We start from the raw sequence: 17,435 nt of genomic DNA on the forward strand, positions 1-17,435 counted from the left end.
AGGGAGCTCCAGTGGGGACTCTGTGTAGGGGTTCCAACCCCATATTTCCCTTCCACACTGCCCTACCAGAGGTTCTCCATGAAGGCTCTGCCTCTGCAGCAAACTTCTACCTGGACATCCAGGCATTTCCATACATCCTCTGAAATCTAGGGAGAGGTTTCCAAACCTCAATCCTTGTCTTCTGTGTACCCACAGGACCAACACCATGTGTAAGCTGCCTAGGCTTGAAGCTTGCACCCCCTAAAGCAATGGCCTGAGCTGTAATTTGGCCCCTTTTAGCCACAACTGGAGCTGAAGCAGATGGGAGGCAGGGCACCAGGTCCAAGGCTGAACAGGGCAGGGGGGGCCCTGGTCCCAACACAGGAAACCATTTTTTCTTCCTAGGCCTGTGATGGGAGGGGCTGCTGTGAAGGTATATGACATGCCCTGGAGACATTTTCCCCATTGTCTTGGTGATCAACATTCAGCTCCTCATTACTAATGCAAATTTCTTCAGCCAGCTTGAATTTCTCTTCAGAAAATGAGTTTCTCTTTTCTATTGCATCATCAGGCTGCAAATTTTTCAAACTTTTATGATCTGTTTCCTCTTGAATGTTTTGCCACTTAGATACCCTCATTTAGATACCCTCAGATACCCTAAATCATCTCTCTCAAGTTCAAAGTTTCACAGATCTCCAGGGTATGGGCAAAATGCCACCAGTCTCTTTTCTAAAGCATAGCAAGAGTCACCTTTATTCCAGTTCCCAACAAGTTCCTCATCTTCATCAGACGCCACCTCAGCCTGGACTTCATTGTCCATATTACTGTAAATATTTTGGTCAAAGCCATTCAACAAGTCTCTAGGAAGTTTCAAACTTTCTGACATCTTCCTGTCCTCTTCTGAACACTTCAAACTGTTCCAGCCTCTGCCTGTTACCTAATTCCAAAGTTGATTCCACATTTTTGGGTATATTTATAACAGCATCTCCCAACCCCCATGGTACCAATTTACTGTATTAGTCTCTTCTTGCACTGCTAATAAAGACATACCTGAGACCTGGTAATTTATAAAAGAAAGAGATTTAGTTGACTCACAGTTCATCATGGCTGGGGAGGCCTCAGGAAACTTACAATCAAACCCTTCCCTTGGAAGGGAAAACAAACACATCCTTCTTCATATGATGGCAAGAAAAAGTGCTGAGCAAAGGGGGGAAAGCCCCTTATAAAACCATCAGATCTAGATCTCATGAGAACTCACTCAGTATCATGAGAGCAGCACTGAGGTAACTGTTCCCATGATTCAATTACCCCTGACAGGGTCTCTCCCACGACAGAGGGGGATTATGGGAACTACAATTCAAGATGAGATTTGGGTTGGGACAGAGCCAAACCATATCAATGGTGTATCCAAAGTATATGGATGCAAATGTGTAATAGAATAATAATTATAGCAAACACCTAATAGTGATTACTGACACTGATGTAAGCATTTTACCTGTATCAACTTATTCAATCCATACAACTATTCTGTCAGATACATAACATTATCAGCATTTCTGAGATGAGAAAACAGACTCTAAAAGGGTAAATAAATTGTCCAAGGTCACACAGCTAGTAAGTATCAGAGCCAGGATTGGAACACTGGCAACCTGATTCTAGAATCCTGACCTTTAATGGCCATGCTATAAGGTGACCTGACGGACAGTAGTAAGGATTTGGCATAATGTGTTAAAGATTCAAGGATTTAACCACAAAAGTAAGAATCAGCTTGTTTTAAAAAAGGTAATTCTGGCAAGGGTATCGATAACAGATTTGGGAAGAAGTCTTATTAGGTGGCCACAGACAAATAATGATAAGGGCCTGATGTAATTCAGTTTTGCAGGAATGGGGCAGAGGGGACACATTTTATGTATATTTAGAAAATAAAACCACTATCATTTGGGCAACAAATGTATATGTAAAATCAGCAAAGAAAAGAATCAAAACTAGTTTCCCAGTTCTGAGATGCATGACAATATAAATGTGGCACCCTTTTAAGAATCATGAAAAGGGATTCATTCAGTTATTTGGGGGAGTATAAATGTTGAGGCATCAGTGGATGTTCACATGGAAATTTTCAGTGCTCAGAGATCAGGCACTCTGTTTATTATGTAGGTCAGGAAATTTGAAAATTATTTTCATGGGTGATATGATTTGGCTCTGTGTCCCCACCAAAATCTCATCTCAAATAATAATCCCCATAATTCCCCTGTGTTGAGGGAGAAACCTGGTGGGAGGTTATTGGATCATGGGGGTGTCTTTCCCCATGCTATTCTCATGACAGTGAGTTCTCACGAGTTCTGATGGTTTGATAAGGGGCTCTTCCTCCTTCACTCTTTTTTTTTTTTTGATGGAGTCTCACTCTGTCACACAGGCTGGAGTGCATTGGTGTGATCTTGGCTCACTGCAACCTCTGCCTCCCAGGTTCAAGTGATTCTGCTGCCTTAGCCTCCCAAGTAGCTGGAATTACAGGTGCCCACCACCAGCCGGAATAATTTTTGTATTTTTAGTAGAGATGGGGTTTCACCATGTTGGACAGGCTGGTCTCTAACTCCTGACGCACCTGCCTCGTCCTCCCAAAGTGCTGGATTACAGGTGTGAGCCACTCTCCCCAGCCCCTCCTTCACTCTTTTCTCACTCCTGCTGCCTTGCGAAGAAGCTACCTGCTTCCCCTTTGTTTTCTGCCATAATTGTAAGTTTCCTGAGGCCTCCCCAGCCATGAAGAAAAGTGAGTCAATTGAACCTCTTTTCTTTATAAATTACTCAGTCTTGGGCAGTTTTTTATAGCAGTGTGTAAATGAACTAATACAATGGGGATGTTTTCTTGCTTTAAGGACTTGCACCCTTCAAGTCAAAAACTATGTCTATCCATGTCTTGGCAGTGTGGTGAGACTACAATATGAGGAGAAATAGCAAAGTCTCTGGAGCCAGACTTTTCTTAAGATGGAAGTTAAGCTGGGTTACTTAGTAGTTTCCTCAAATCTTAGAGTTAATCTGAGAAAAACACAATCTGCAAATCAATAGACTAGGGTTTGAAACCCAGGAACATCAAATATAGCTGTTGCTTAATATTTTTGTTTCAGCTTCCTCTACTACAAAATGGAAATGATAATATATACCTGCATTTGTTGATTAAATGAACTAAGACATATTAAAATGTTAGTCCACTTCTGGTATATGTTAATGACTCATACCTATTAGCCAATAATTACAGTCATGGTAATATACAAAATTTGTTGTGAGTACAGTCAGTAAATTGCCCTATCACTACCAATAGTGTAGATTAAAATGCAATAAAAATATATGTATGGAGATTCCCTCTGTCTGGAGAGTTTTCTCCTCCTCTATCACTCAGATCTTATGCAACATTCCAAGAACAGTTGCAATGAAATATCTACAAGTCCTAACTAGGACAGAAGAGAAAGCCCACCATTCTGTAGCTCCAGAGCAATTGTAGAGCACTTCTGTTACAGTGGAATAACTTATCATTAGACATGATCTTAAAAGGATCTTCTAATCTATTTTGAACTGCAAATATGTAAGGATAGTGCCTTATTCATATTTGATTCTCTAACAACACCGATGACAGTGCTCAGTAAATGTTAACCTGGACAGGTTGAATTCGTCGGACATAACCAGCTGCTCTAACCTAGTCATACTGAGAAAATTGCTCACAACTTATTAGAAACAATAGAAATATTGCAATAGCTTGATTTAGAACACCAAAGCAGATGTGTAAACAAGTCTCAGAATCTGCTAGCATGGGCATGTGAGGATATTTATTTTTTTAATTCATGCATTTTCATAGAGAAAAATTAAGGCATCCCTTTGTTTATATCCATGTGAGAGAAACAAATGCCTTTTGTTTTGCTCAATTGTCAACATACTGTTCTTTTTCAAGTCTGCATTTATTATTAAACCAGCCCAAGGAAATAACAGGTAAACGCCAGCTTTTCAGGTATAAACACTTAGAAAATCTAGAATGTTAATTAGCTGTTATCTTGGCGGTTCATGTCATACATCTATAGAAAACAAAAAGCTGATATGCATTATATTTTATATACTTATTAAAAGCTTGTACGTGTAAAAGAGTACTTATCGAACTAATATTTAAGGAAATAAATTAAATGTATCATTTTGTTATGCAGTCATCCAGTATCTATGTTTCATAATATTTTTTGTTTCCTTTTATTAAAAAATCAACTATAAATAAAAGTTAGCATTACAATCCATTTAGGTGGCCAGCCTTGGCTCTATTTCTTCTTCCTTAACAGAAGCATTCATTAAAATTTTTAATTTACACACATATCAGTAAACACAAACACATACATATTCAATAAATATTAGTTCTTATTATAATTTATGTTTAATTTCATAAACATAGCATTCATCAAGTTTGATTTTTTAAATTTAACATTGGTTTTGGTCTACTAGAAGAAAAGAACTATGTTCTTTTTAACTGACATATAATATTCTCTAACACAAATCTGTTGCAATTTGTTTACCCATACTCACAGATGTTTAGGACTTTATTTTTTTAATTAGTTCAGAGACAATGCTGCAATCAGCATCCCTTTATAGGTTTCCTTCAGCAAATATGTAAGAGTTCCTCTCAATTATCTATGAAAAAGAGAAACTACCAGGACACAGGAAATGTGTATTTTCAAATGGATAGGGCCAAATTTCTCTTCAAAGTAGCTCTAATTAGACTACCTTTAGCCATGAATAACAGTTTCTATGTTCCCACATATTGCCATTATATGCTATTGTCAGACTTAACAACTTTGGCAATCTGAGGATATTATCGATGGTATTTTATTGTTGTTATAATTTTAACCGCCCTGTTTATTCTTAAGGGTGGGTATGTTTTTCTATGTTTACTGGCCTCTTGGATTTTCCTTCTGTGAATTGGCTGCACATTATGCTTTTTTTCAATTGTGTAGTAACGATGATAGTTCTGGTGGTAAAACACTAATTTTCTTCCATGCAACAGCTGCCCACAATTGTCCTAGGAGATTTGGCTTTGCAGTCAAAAAAAAAAAAAAAAAAAAAAAAAGGAAAAGTAAAGAAAAAAGTACGTAGTAACAGCAATTTCTAAGCTATGCTTTATATTACTTTTCCATTGTTAGAACCAATATACACACAAACTATAGAAGACTTACCTACAATTACAGAATGGAATAATGAGAATATATATGCAGATGAAGAAAATAAAAGTCCTAAGGCTGGGAGGTTCAAATAGATACAGGTGAGCTACTGTCCTCATCTGACATAGTGAAGATTCCTGACATACCATGTATTGTTAATGGACCAGAACTGTAGGTTTAAGCACACTATTTGAATTTGCAGAGTTAAACAGTAGAGGAAGTGAATATAATTTGATTTGGTGTGTAACAAAAGAGTGAGAGAGCATATGTGGGAAATCTTTTTCCATTATAACAGAAATTCAGTAGAAAAACATCAAAAAGTAATAATTAAAATAGCATACACATTTTTGTGAGATATGGAATGGAGATGTGGTAGACTGAAATAGAGACCTATTTTTTTCATTCTATATATTGTTGGATATCTTATGCATATGCATATATTACTTTATTTTTTTAAATGCAGCATGAAAGAAAATACAGAAAACAACAGAGTTGTCACATATCAGCAAATTGAATGGATAAAGTTATCTGTTTCATGACCAAGTAGGATATATTGCCACAATGCAAGTTGGTTTATATATTAAAATTAAGGTAACTTAACATATTGAATAAACAATCAAGAAAACCATATGATAAACTCAAAACCCTTAGCAAAAGCTTTTGGCAAAAATTTTTTTTTTAAGTTTTTTTTTCTTTTATTATTATACTTTAAGTTTTAGGGTACATGTGCACATTGTGCAGGTTAGTTACATATGTATACATGTGCCATGCTGGTGCACTGCACCCACTAACTTGTCATCTAGCATTAGGTATATCTCCCAATGCTATCCCTCCCCCCTCCCCCCACCCCACAACAGTCCCCAGAGTGTGATGTTCCCCTTCCTGCGTCCATGTGATCTCATTGTTCAATTCCCACCTATGAGTGACAATATGCGGTGTTTGGTTTTTTGTTCTTGCGATAGTTTACTGAGAATGATGATTTCTGATTTCATCCATGTCCCTACAAAGGACATGAACTCATCATTTTTTATGGCTGCATAGCATTCCATGGCATATATGTGCCACATTTTCTTAATCCAGTCTATCATTGTTGGACATTTGGGTTGGTTCCAAGTCTTTGCTATTGTGAATAGTGCCGCAATAAACATACGTGTGCATGTGTCTTTATAGCAGCATGATTTATAGTCCTTTGGGTATATACCCAGTAATGAGATGGCTGGGTCAAGTGGTATTTCTAGTTCTAGATCCCTGAGGAATCGCCACACTGACTTCCACAATGGTTGAACTAGTTTACAGTCCCACCAACAGTGTAAAAGTGTTCCTATTTCTCCACATCCTCTCCAGCACCTGTTGTTTCCTGACTTTTTAATGATTGCCTTTCCAACTGGTGTTAGATGGTATCTCATTGTGGTTTTGATTTGCATTTCTCTGATGGCCAGTGATGATGAGCATTTTTTCATGTGTTTTTTAGCTGCAGAAATGTCTTCTTTTGAGAAGTGTCTGTTCATGTCCTTTGCCCACTTTTTGATGGGGTTGTTTGTTTTTTTCTTGTAAATTTGTTGGAGTTCATTGTAGATTCTGGATATTAGCCCTTTGTCAGATGAGTAGGTTGCGAAAATTTTCTCCCATTTTGTAGGTTGCCTGTTCACTCTCATGGTAGTTTCTTTTGCTGTGCAGAAGCTCTTTAGTTTAATCAGATCCCATTTGTCAATTTTGTCTTTTGTTGTCATTGCTTTTGGTGTTTTGGACATGAAGTCCTTGCCCATGCCTATGTCCTGAATGGTAATGCCTAGGTTTTCTTCTAGGGTTTTTATGCTTTTAGGTCTAACGTTTAAGTCTTTAATCCATCTTGAATTGATTTTTGTATAAGGTGTAAGGAAGGGATCCAGTTTCAGCTTTCTCCATATGGCTAGCCAGTTTTCCCAGCACCATTTATTAAATAGGGAATCCTTTCCCCATTGCTTGTTTTTCTCAGGTTTGTCAAAGATCAGATAGTTGTAGATATGCGGCGTTATTTCTGAGGGCTCTATTCTGTTCCATTGATCTACATCTCTGTTTTGGTACCGGTATCATGCTGTTTTGGTTACTGTAGCCTTGTAGTATAGTTTGAAGTTAGGTAGTGTGATTCCTCCAGCTTTGTTCTTTTGGCTTAGGATTGACTTGGCGATGCGGGCTCTTTTTTGGTTCCATATGAACTTTAAAGTAGTTTTTTCCAATTCTGTGAAGAAAGGCATTGGTAGCTTGATGGGGATGGCATTGAATCTGTAAATTACCTTGGGCAGTATGGCCATTTTCACAATATTGATTCTTCCTACCCATAAGCATGGAATGTTCTTCCATTTGTTTGTATCCTCTTTTATTTCCTTGAGCAGTGGTTTGTAGTTCTCCTTGAAGAGGTCCTTCACATCCCTTGTAAGTTGGATTCCTAGGTATTTTATTCTCTTTGAAGCAATTGTGAATGGGAGTTCACTCATGATTTGGCTCTCTGTTTGTCTGTTGTTGGTGTATAAGAATGCTTGTGATTTTTGTACATTGATTTTGTATCCTGAGACTTTGCTGAAGTTGCTTATCAGCTTAAGGAGATTTTGGGCTGAGACAATGGGGTTTTCTAGATATACAATCATGTCATCTGCAAACAGGGACAATTTGACTTCCTCTTTTCCTAACTGAATACCCTTTATTTCCTTCTCCTGCCTAATTGCCCTGGCCAGAACTTCCAACACTATGTTGAATAGGAGTGGTGAGAGAGGGCATCCCTGTCTTGTGCCAGTTTTCAAAGGGAATGTTTCCAGTTTTTGCCCATTCAGTATGATATTGGCTGTGGGTTTGTCATAGATAGCTCTTATTATTTTGAAATACGTCCCATCAATACCTAATTTATTGAGAGTTTTTAGCATGAAGGGTTGTTGAATTTTGTCAAAGGCCTTTTCTGCATCTATTGAGATAATCATGTGGTTTTTGTCTTTGGCTCTGTTTATATGCTGGATTACATTAATTGATTTAGCTTTTGGCAAATTTTAACACCTATTTTTGACAAATAGCTTTCAGCAAACTGGAAACAAAAGAAATTTCTCAGCCTGACAAAGAATAACTGCAAAAACACATATCAACATTTAAAAAAGAAACTGTTTTTAGAGTAGTTACATGTTCATAGCAAAATTGAGCAGAAGGTACAGAGGTTTCGTATATATTCCTGGCCCTCACATATGCCCAGTCTTCCCCACTATCAACAATCCCAACCAAAGTGGTACATTTGTTACAATTGAACTTACATATTATTCGTAACCAGAGTCTACAGTTTACATTAGGGTTTATACTTTGTATTGTACATTCTGTGGGTTTGGACAAATCTATAATGATATACATTCATCATTACAGCACCATGAAGGATAATTTTACTGCTCTAAAATTCCTCTGTTCTCCATCTATTGAATCCTCCCTCCCCTTTAATGTCTATCAATCTCTGATCCTTTTACTGTCTCTGTAGTTTTCCTTTTTGAAAATATTATACAGATGGAAAGATACTGTATGTAGCCTTTTCAGATTGACTTCTTTCACTTAGTAATACACATTTAAGTTCCTTCACATTTTTTCAAGGCTTGATAGATTATTTCTTTTTAGAACTGAATAATATTCCATTGTCTGGATGCACCATAGTCTATCCATTCACTTACTGAAGGACATTTTAGATGCTTTCAAATTATGTCAATTAGCAATAAATCTGTGATAAATAACCATGTGCAGGCTTTTTTGTGGTTATGTTTTCAATTCATTCCCATAAATACCAAGGAGCACAATTGCTGGATGCTATAGTAAGAGTTTATTTAGTCTTACAGGAAACTGCCAAACTGTCTTCCACAGTGGATGCATCATTTTACATTCACATCATTAATAAATGAGAGTTTCTACTGCTCTACCTCCTTGCCAGAATTTGGTATTGTCAGTATTTTAAGTTTTAACCATCTTAATATGTGTCTAGTGGTATCATTGCTTTATTAATTTGCAAATTTCTACTGACATATGATATTCAGAATTTTTTATATTTTTATTTGCAGTTTATGTATTTTTTGTGAGCTGTCTCTTCAGGTCTTTGACCACTTTGATGCTAGGGTATTTCTTTCCCTGCTGTTGAATTTTGAGTTACTTTTATGTTCTGAATAACACTCCCTTACCAGACATGCATTTTGTAACTATTTTCCCATAGTCTGTGGCTTGTTTTTTCATTCTCTTGACAATGTCCTTCACAGAACAGAAGTTTTTTTCTTTTTTTAATTTTAATGAAGTCCAACTTACCAATGTTTTTCTTTTATGTATTGTCTTTGGTGTTGTAGTTAACAGATATCATCACACCCAAGACTAGAGTTTCTCCTGTGTTGTTTTCTAGGAGTTTCACAGTTTTGTATTTCACATTTGGGCCTATGATTCATTTTGAGTTAATTTTTGTGAAGGGTGTAAGTTCTGTGTTTAAATTCATGGTGTTACATGTGGTTACCTAGTTGTTCCAGTAGCATTGGTTGAGAAGACTATCTTTGCTTCATTGTATTGTCCTTGCTTCTTTATCAATCTGTTTAATGTATTTAGGTGGGTCTATTTTGGGGCTCTCTATTCAGTTCCAATGATTTATTTATCTGTTCTTTCACCAAAACCATACTGTCTTGACTACTGAAGCTGTATAGTATATCTTGAAGTTAGGTAGGTAAAGTTAATCTTAATTAAAAAAATGTCAAAACTAGCATCAGAGACCAGTCATGATTCTTCCCTTTGTTGCATTTTGGCTAAGCAAGTGGTCACCTTCTTATAATGGCTAAATATTATTATATTGTTCATGCAAAATTATAAGATGGCCCTACATAGGTCTTAGTGAATGAAATATATGGATACTTCTGAGAAAGTGTCTGGTTTGGATGTGTAGTAAACTATTAAGAGAGTGCTTGGAAAGGATTACATTGAATGAGTCATTTTGGGAAGTAAGCCCAGAAAGTGAGTTGCTCTCATACCTTTGCCATGTGACTTTTATGGATCCAGCAACAATGCCTGATTTGCAGAAACCTGGAATTCTAGGGTAGGAACTTTCATATACTAAACACAGTGAACATTTTGAACTTGCTGACATTACTTTCCTGAGCTTCATTTCTCCTGTCCCTATTTGCTTTTAAAAAATAAAAAGAATAATCTTTGTGGCGATTAAGTGAGGTATCGTAAAAGTGTTCCACAAACAATAAAATCGTACACACATAGAGATTGACAAAGTAAATTCTCCTGAATCGTACTAAATGATCAAAATCATTAAAGTCAATTTTCATATCCCAGTCCTCTTGAATAAACATATTCTTTGAAATAAATAAGTATAATTTAGTAGCCCATGTGATATTTCAACCAAGGATTATGAAGTAAGTGTTGATAAGGTTTGGTTCTCTGTTCCCACTCAAATCTCATCTTGAATTGTATCTCCACATCTTGAGGGAGGGACCTGGTCAGAGGTGAATGGGTCACAGTGGCAGATTTCCCCTTGCTGTTCCCATGATAGAGATTGAGTTCTCATGAGATCTGGTTGTTTGATAAGTGTCTGGTGCTTCCCACTTCTCTCTCTCCCTCTCTCTCACCACCATGTAAGACATGCCTTGCTTCCCCTTCCACGATGATTATGTTTCCTAAACCCACCTCCCCCCACCATGCAGAACTGTGAGTCAATTAAACCCTCTTTCCTTTATAAATTACCGAGTCTCAGATATTTCTTTATAGCAGTGTGAATATGAATGAATGCAGAGAATTGGTACTGGAAGTTGGGTGCTGCTATAAAGATAACCTGAAAATGTGGAAGTGACTTGGGAACTGGGTAACAGACAGAGGTTGGAACAGTTTGGAGGCTCAGAAGATGACAGGAAGATGTGGGAATGTATGGAACTTCCTAGATACTTTTTGAATGGCTTTGACCAACATGCTGATAGTGATATGGACAATTAAGTCCAGGCTGAGGTGGTCTCTGATGGAGATGTGGAACCTATTGGGAATTAGAGCAAAAAGAGACTGATGGCATTTTGTCCCTGCCCTAGAGAGCTGTAGAACTTTGAAATTGAGAGAGATGATTTAGGGTATCTGGCAGAAGAAATTTCTAAGCAGCAAAGCATTCAAGATGTGACTTTTATTGAAAGTGTACAGTAATATGCATTCACAAAGAGATGATTTAAAATTGGAAAGTATGTTTAAAAGGAAAGCAGAGCATGAAAGTTTGGAAAATTTGCAGCCTGACCATGAGGTAGAAAATAAAAATCCACTTTCTGGGGAGAAATTCAAGCTGGTTGCAGAAATTTTCGTAAGTTATGAGGAGCCGAATGTTAATAGCCAAGACAATGGGGAAAATAGCTCCAGGGCATGCCAGAGGTGTTCATAGCAGTCCCTTGCATCACAGGCCCAGAGGCCTAGGAGAGAAAATTGGCTTCATGGGCTGGGCCCAGAGCCCCACTGCTCTATAGAGCACTGAGACTTGGTGCCCTTTGTCCTAGCCACTCCAGCTCTAGCTGTGGCTAAAAGGGGCCAAGGTACAGCTCTTGCCACTGCTTCAGAAGGTGCAAGCCCGTTTTTGGTAGCTTCCATATGGTGTTGGGCCCGTAGGTACACAGAAGACAAGAATTGAGCTTTAAGAGCCTCTGCCTAGATTTCAGAGGATGGATGGAAATTCCTGGATGTCCGGCCATAAGTCTGCTGCAGGGACGGAGCCCTCATGGAGAACCTCTACTAGGGGAGCACGGAAGGGAAATGTGGTGCTAGAGCCCCTACACAGAGTTTCAACTGGGGCACTGCCTAGTGGAGCTGTGAGAAGAGGGCCACCATACTCCAGACCCAAGAAAAGTAGATCCACCAACAGCTTGCACTGTGTGCCTGGAAAAGCCATAGACAGTCATTGCTAGCCTATGAAAGCAGCTGCAGGGGCTGTACCCTGCAGAGCCACAGTGAGGGGGAGCTGCTGAAGGCTTTGGGAGCCCACCCCTTGCATCAATATGCCCTACATGTGAGACATAGAATCAATGGAGATTTGGGAGCTTTAAGATTTAATGACTCTCCTGCCAGGTTTTAGACATGCATGGGCCCTGTGGCCCCTTTGTTTTGGCCAATTACTTCCATTTGGAATGGGAAAATTTGCCCAGTAAATGTATGCCCATTGTATCTTGGAAGGAATTAACTTGCCTTTGATTTTATAGGCTCATAGGCAGAATGGACTTGCCTTGTCTCAGATGAGACTTTGGACTTGGACTTTTGAGTTAATGCTGGAATGAGTTAAGACTTTGGCGGAATGTTGGGAAAGCATTATTGATTTTGAAATGTAAAAAGGACATGAGATTTGGGAAGCACCATGGGCCGAATAACATGGTTTTGCTCTGTGTCTCCACCCAAATCTCATTTCTACTTGTAATCCCCAGGTGTTGAGTGAGAGACTTGGTGGGAGGTGATTAGATCTTTGGGGTGGATTTTCCTCTTGCTATTCTCCTGACAGTGAGTGAGTTCTCATGAGATCTGGTTGTTTGTTAAGTGTCTAATGCTTCCCCCTTCTCTCTCTCTCTCTCTCCCTCTCTCTCTCTCTCTCTCCTGCTGCCATGTAAGATGTGCCTTGCTTCCCCTTCTGCTGTGATTGTAAGTTTCCTGAGGCCACCGTGGCCATGCAGATCTGGGAGTCAATTAAACCCTCTTTCCTTTATAAATTACACAGTCTCTGGTATTCCTTTATAACATTGTGAAAACGGATGAATACAGTTGTTTTTGGCATTGCCTCTATTACGTAACAGGCCTTCACTACAATTAGTTTCTAGAGATAAAGCTCACATTTACTGTGAAAACATAAGATGGAGTTCAAGTGGAAATAGAATAAGGGAAGGTGAATTAGCAGCATTATTCCCAGCATTTTTTGCTGTTTCTATTAAAGGCTTTTCTATATACACAAGTTTATTTTTAAGTGAAAATAAACTCTTTTCATTATCATTTAAAGCTATAATTTCCTGAATGCTTCTGGTTTGTTTGGAAATGTCTGACTTGCGGCCCTAACTGACTTGAGACTGTTCACATCCAGTCAGCAGACCACCTAACCAGTAGTTAACAGTCCTTGCCAGGGTATTAACACGGTCTCTACTTGTTCTTGGCTGTGAATTTAGTTTGCTCAAACACATATGGATTGTCACCAGGTCAGCCTGTCCATCTGCTCTGTGGCCCAAAACAAAAATTCCAAAGAAGCCAGACCAGATCACAGGCTAGATCCAAGGTTCTTGAACATATAATCTCATAGCCCTTGGAGATTACATCTAAATTTCCCCGTACAACAAGGAAAAAATGTATTTTAAAACAGCTCTCACTATGCAGTCTAAAATCATGAGTCATTCTCAAGTGGACTTCAAGATTTTAGAATATATTTACCACACATATACATATATATATATATCTGAGAGAATACTTCTCAATTGGTGAAATAAACCTTTAGAAGTTTGCTAATTGAGCCTTTTTTGGCTTACAAATGATCTTCATTGAGATACTTTTATGTCTTTTACGTATGCTTCCAAATTTACTCTGACACCAATTCCCTGTGATTTGATTCACTAGCAAGGCTACTTTGTTAGAAAATTAGGAGACTGGGTTTTACCTCCATTTATGCCTAAATTAGCTGTGAACCCATTCAGGTCACTCACAGACTACATTTCTTATTATCCAAATAAAGGATAACTGCTGAGTTGGTACATTAACTCTATGACATGATTTTCTGTTACTTAATTTGATAACTATAAACATAATGTAGCACCTTCAAAATATGGTTATAACATAGCTCAAAGGATTTTATATAATAAGTGTCTAAAAGCAAAATGTAAAATTAGTTATGATTTAATTTCAAATGCACAAAACTCTCTTTGCCCCTTGTTAATGAAACTTTTTACATGCATGTCAAGAGTTATGTATCAGTACATTTCAGCCAGATTCTGGAACTAGAGTGGACAGACTAGGTAAGCAAGGGTTTCCCTTTGAAAACTGGTAGTGTTTTCCATGGCAGAAGCAAGAGTCAGAGATCTTAACCTGAAAGTATTACAAGAGCTTATCTATAAATGTTTAAAATAAGTAATAAAGATGAGCAATGACTATTAGTATTTACAGCAAAAATGAGAAGATGTTATTTCAGTGCATAATTTTCTGGGGAAAAAAACCCCATTGGGCTGATTTACTTATAAGTTTACATCTTTGCAAATCAAATTAGACTGATTACATGACAAATCTGATGATTGATGGGCCAAAATGGATTATTTCATCCATCATTTCTCTCCCTGTAAATAACACTCTAAAATATATAGACACAAAGTTAATCTCACTCGATATGGAAGACAATTTGTATTCAGATATGCCTGAGTACACCACAAAAAATTTATCTTTTCTTCAGTAGCATGGATCAAGCTGAAGCCCGATATCACAACCTTGAAGGTATAAAAATAATCATTCAGATACTCACTAGGATGGGCAAAATTCACAGAAGCATTTTACTGAACTTCTCTCAGTATAAAATTTGTTATCACCACCCATACCTGAGTTACCTTGGTCCAGGCTATTGCTTAAATTCTTGCAACAGGCCCTAGTTGTCTCCCTGCTTCCACTCTTGATCTTCCCTCAACACCACAGAGCTGTCAAGAGTAATCTTAGACCAATGGACTCTAGTTATATCAGGTTGTATAAATTGACTCTCCCACTAAACACAATTTAAAACACCAGACTAACATATTTGCTAATTGCCACAAAACCTTTGAAGAGCTGAAAAGATAGCATAAAAACTGCCAGGCCAAATTTTGGAGAAATGTTTAAACCCAGATAACCAGATTAATGGAGCAGCAAAGATATTTAAATGGGGTTTACAAATGCCACACATTTGAACTTAAGGCTGTGATTTACTGAGGTGACGAAGACAGATTTTGATGATTTACTGGGGTGATGAAGACAGAATTTCAGTTGCATTGACTGTCCAGTGGAGATAATCACACAGCTACTCTTCAAACGTTAAGCTGAGACCAGGGCCAGTAAGTACAACTGCACATTGTAAAACAATGGGGGAATTGGAATGGCAAGGGGAGCTGGGTAGGCATTCTGATACATTACGGTGTAATTTGTGACTCCTGAAATTATGCAGTATATCAAATGTAAAAGCCATAAGAAACAGCCTTATTTGGATCCCATAGGTTTCATCCTCAGGATAAAGGCAAACCTCAATAAAACAATGTTAATTTAAGCCTAGTATAATGCAGAGCAGCTTGCTATAATGCTGATTAAAGCAAGGAACAAAAAGGGGAAATAGAAAAATTATCCTTCCTGAGAAGTTCCATCCACAGAACAGCCTTTATGTGCATTGCATGGGTGGCTCATGTATGTCATCTAGGTGGGTCAGGAAACGTCAAGTCGTGGCTTTGGTTTAAAGTGGTCATCTAACGGTAGTGTTCCCAGGCACCTGACAGAAGCAAACACAGAGATCCAGAGGAGGACAAATTTACCCCAGCCTTCATGATAATTCAAAAATGATTATTTCAAGAGCAATGACCAGCACTTTCTAAAGATAGCCAGGTACATGGAGGTTAAGGAGAATGACTGTATTAAACAAATGGTATAGTTTTTCTTTTCTCTGCTGATGTGTAAGGTATTTCTAGCAGATTTCAAATTACCATAAATGCTTTCATTCCAATTCTAGTATCTCTCTCCATTTCTATTTTTTAGTTTGAGAATACTACCCTGCCTTGAAAAAGATAGCTTTAAACATCTTTTTGCTTGATAACGCAACTCCACTTTTCCTGTACTCTCTTCTTTCCTCTAGAATTATCATAGCTAATTTTGAATCTTGATTTTTAATATAATGACACATGATAAATTTGATGTTAAAGCATAATTTGGAACTATTTCAAAGTAGTAATAAAGAGAGAATGGCATGTTTGTCATATTGAGCATTTCAACAATATTCTGTGTCACTTCCCTTCAAGGTTAAATTCCTACAAGTGTGTGTTTAGGCCTGTTCAGAGGCTGTGCCCATGGTTAGGCCACATGGAGGGTAGCCCCATTTGATTCCATTACTTGTGAATGGGCTGCAGTTTCTCAAGAATTTGTTGTAGAAAAAGCAAAAAGAGATGCTTTTAGAAATATTTCTCTTTTCTTTCCTCAAATATCCTTCAAAGCTGTTCTTTTATCACAATCTTTTAATTGTAAATTATGACAATGAAATTGATAAAGTTTGCCAATGCTACTATTATTATTTATCAAATTCTTAGGATAGTACAAACATAACATAAAATGTTTCAAATGCATTTGCTCATTCAATACTCATGAAAACATTATTAAATAGGGCAGATGGTCAGCCATACACACAGGGACAGACATACTGGTTGTTAAAATATTGAATTATTTCCATGACAGAGAGTAAATAGCCACTTCCCCATTTCCCTGGTGGCTTCCTGTTCAGCATCTCAGCTGTGCTTTTTCCTTAGCATTCTTCACAGCTCCTTGCAATCCAGCAAATAGCAGGGACCATTTGTCCCAGTTGGGTGCACTAATTAACTATACCAGTGCTGGAACCAGCATCCTTTCAAAGGAAGGGTCAGTGCCTCTGGTGTACCAGTTATTGGTATTTTAAATATAATTCTTAGAAATGAGTATTTCCTGAATTTTACAAATGAGAAAATTGATCCTTAGAAATCTAAAATATAAAGCATGCTTATATCACACAGCTTTGCATCTTATGGAATTAAATATGGTTCTGTAGAAAATGCTTTTAATGAGATGCCACAGACAATTAGATTAAAATGTCTTGTGAAACTCCTCTCATTGAGAGAGATCTTAGACCTCTGGTTTTAGAATTTTGAGCATTTATTTATTGAACCCTCTATTTTTTATTGAGTTTAGATACAACTATAAAAATGTAATTCACAGTCAAATTATTTATAAATTTTAGCAACTTTCAGATCCACCTGTTTACTGATGCCCTTTGACTCTATAAATAATTTTATTCAACTTAGAAAACACAGGATTCATCAGCTATGTGTCAAAATTTCTTTATGTTGTTATAATTTGTTCCCTAAATGAAATCTATCACCTTTAAATTCAAAGTTGGAAACCCAGAGATGAAGAAACAAACATTGCCACAGCATCTGTGAACACAAATGTCCTACAGTAAAAAATGTTTATTAAACAAAAATAACTGAAAAGATCATAACATCTGAATGTATTTGAAACAATTATTTGTGATGATATTTTACATTTTTCAGTGAATAC

Source organism: Pan troglodytes, chromosome 3, assembly GCF_028858775.2.
Source record: "Pan troglodytes isolate AG18354 chromosome 3, NHGRI_mPanTro3-v2.0_pri, whole genome shotgun sequence".
NCBI lineage: Eukaryota > Metazoa > Chordata > Mammalia > Primates > Hominidae > Pan > Pan troglodytes.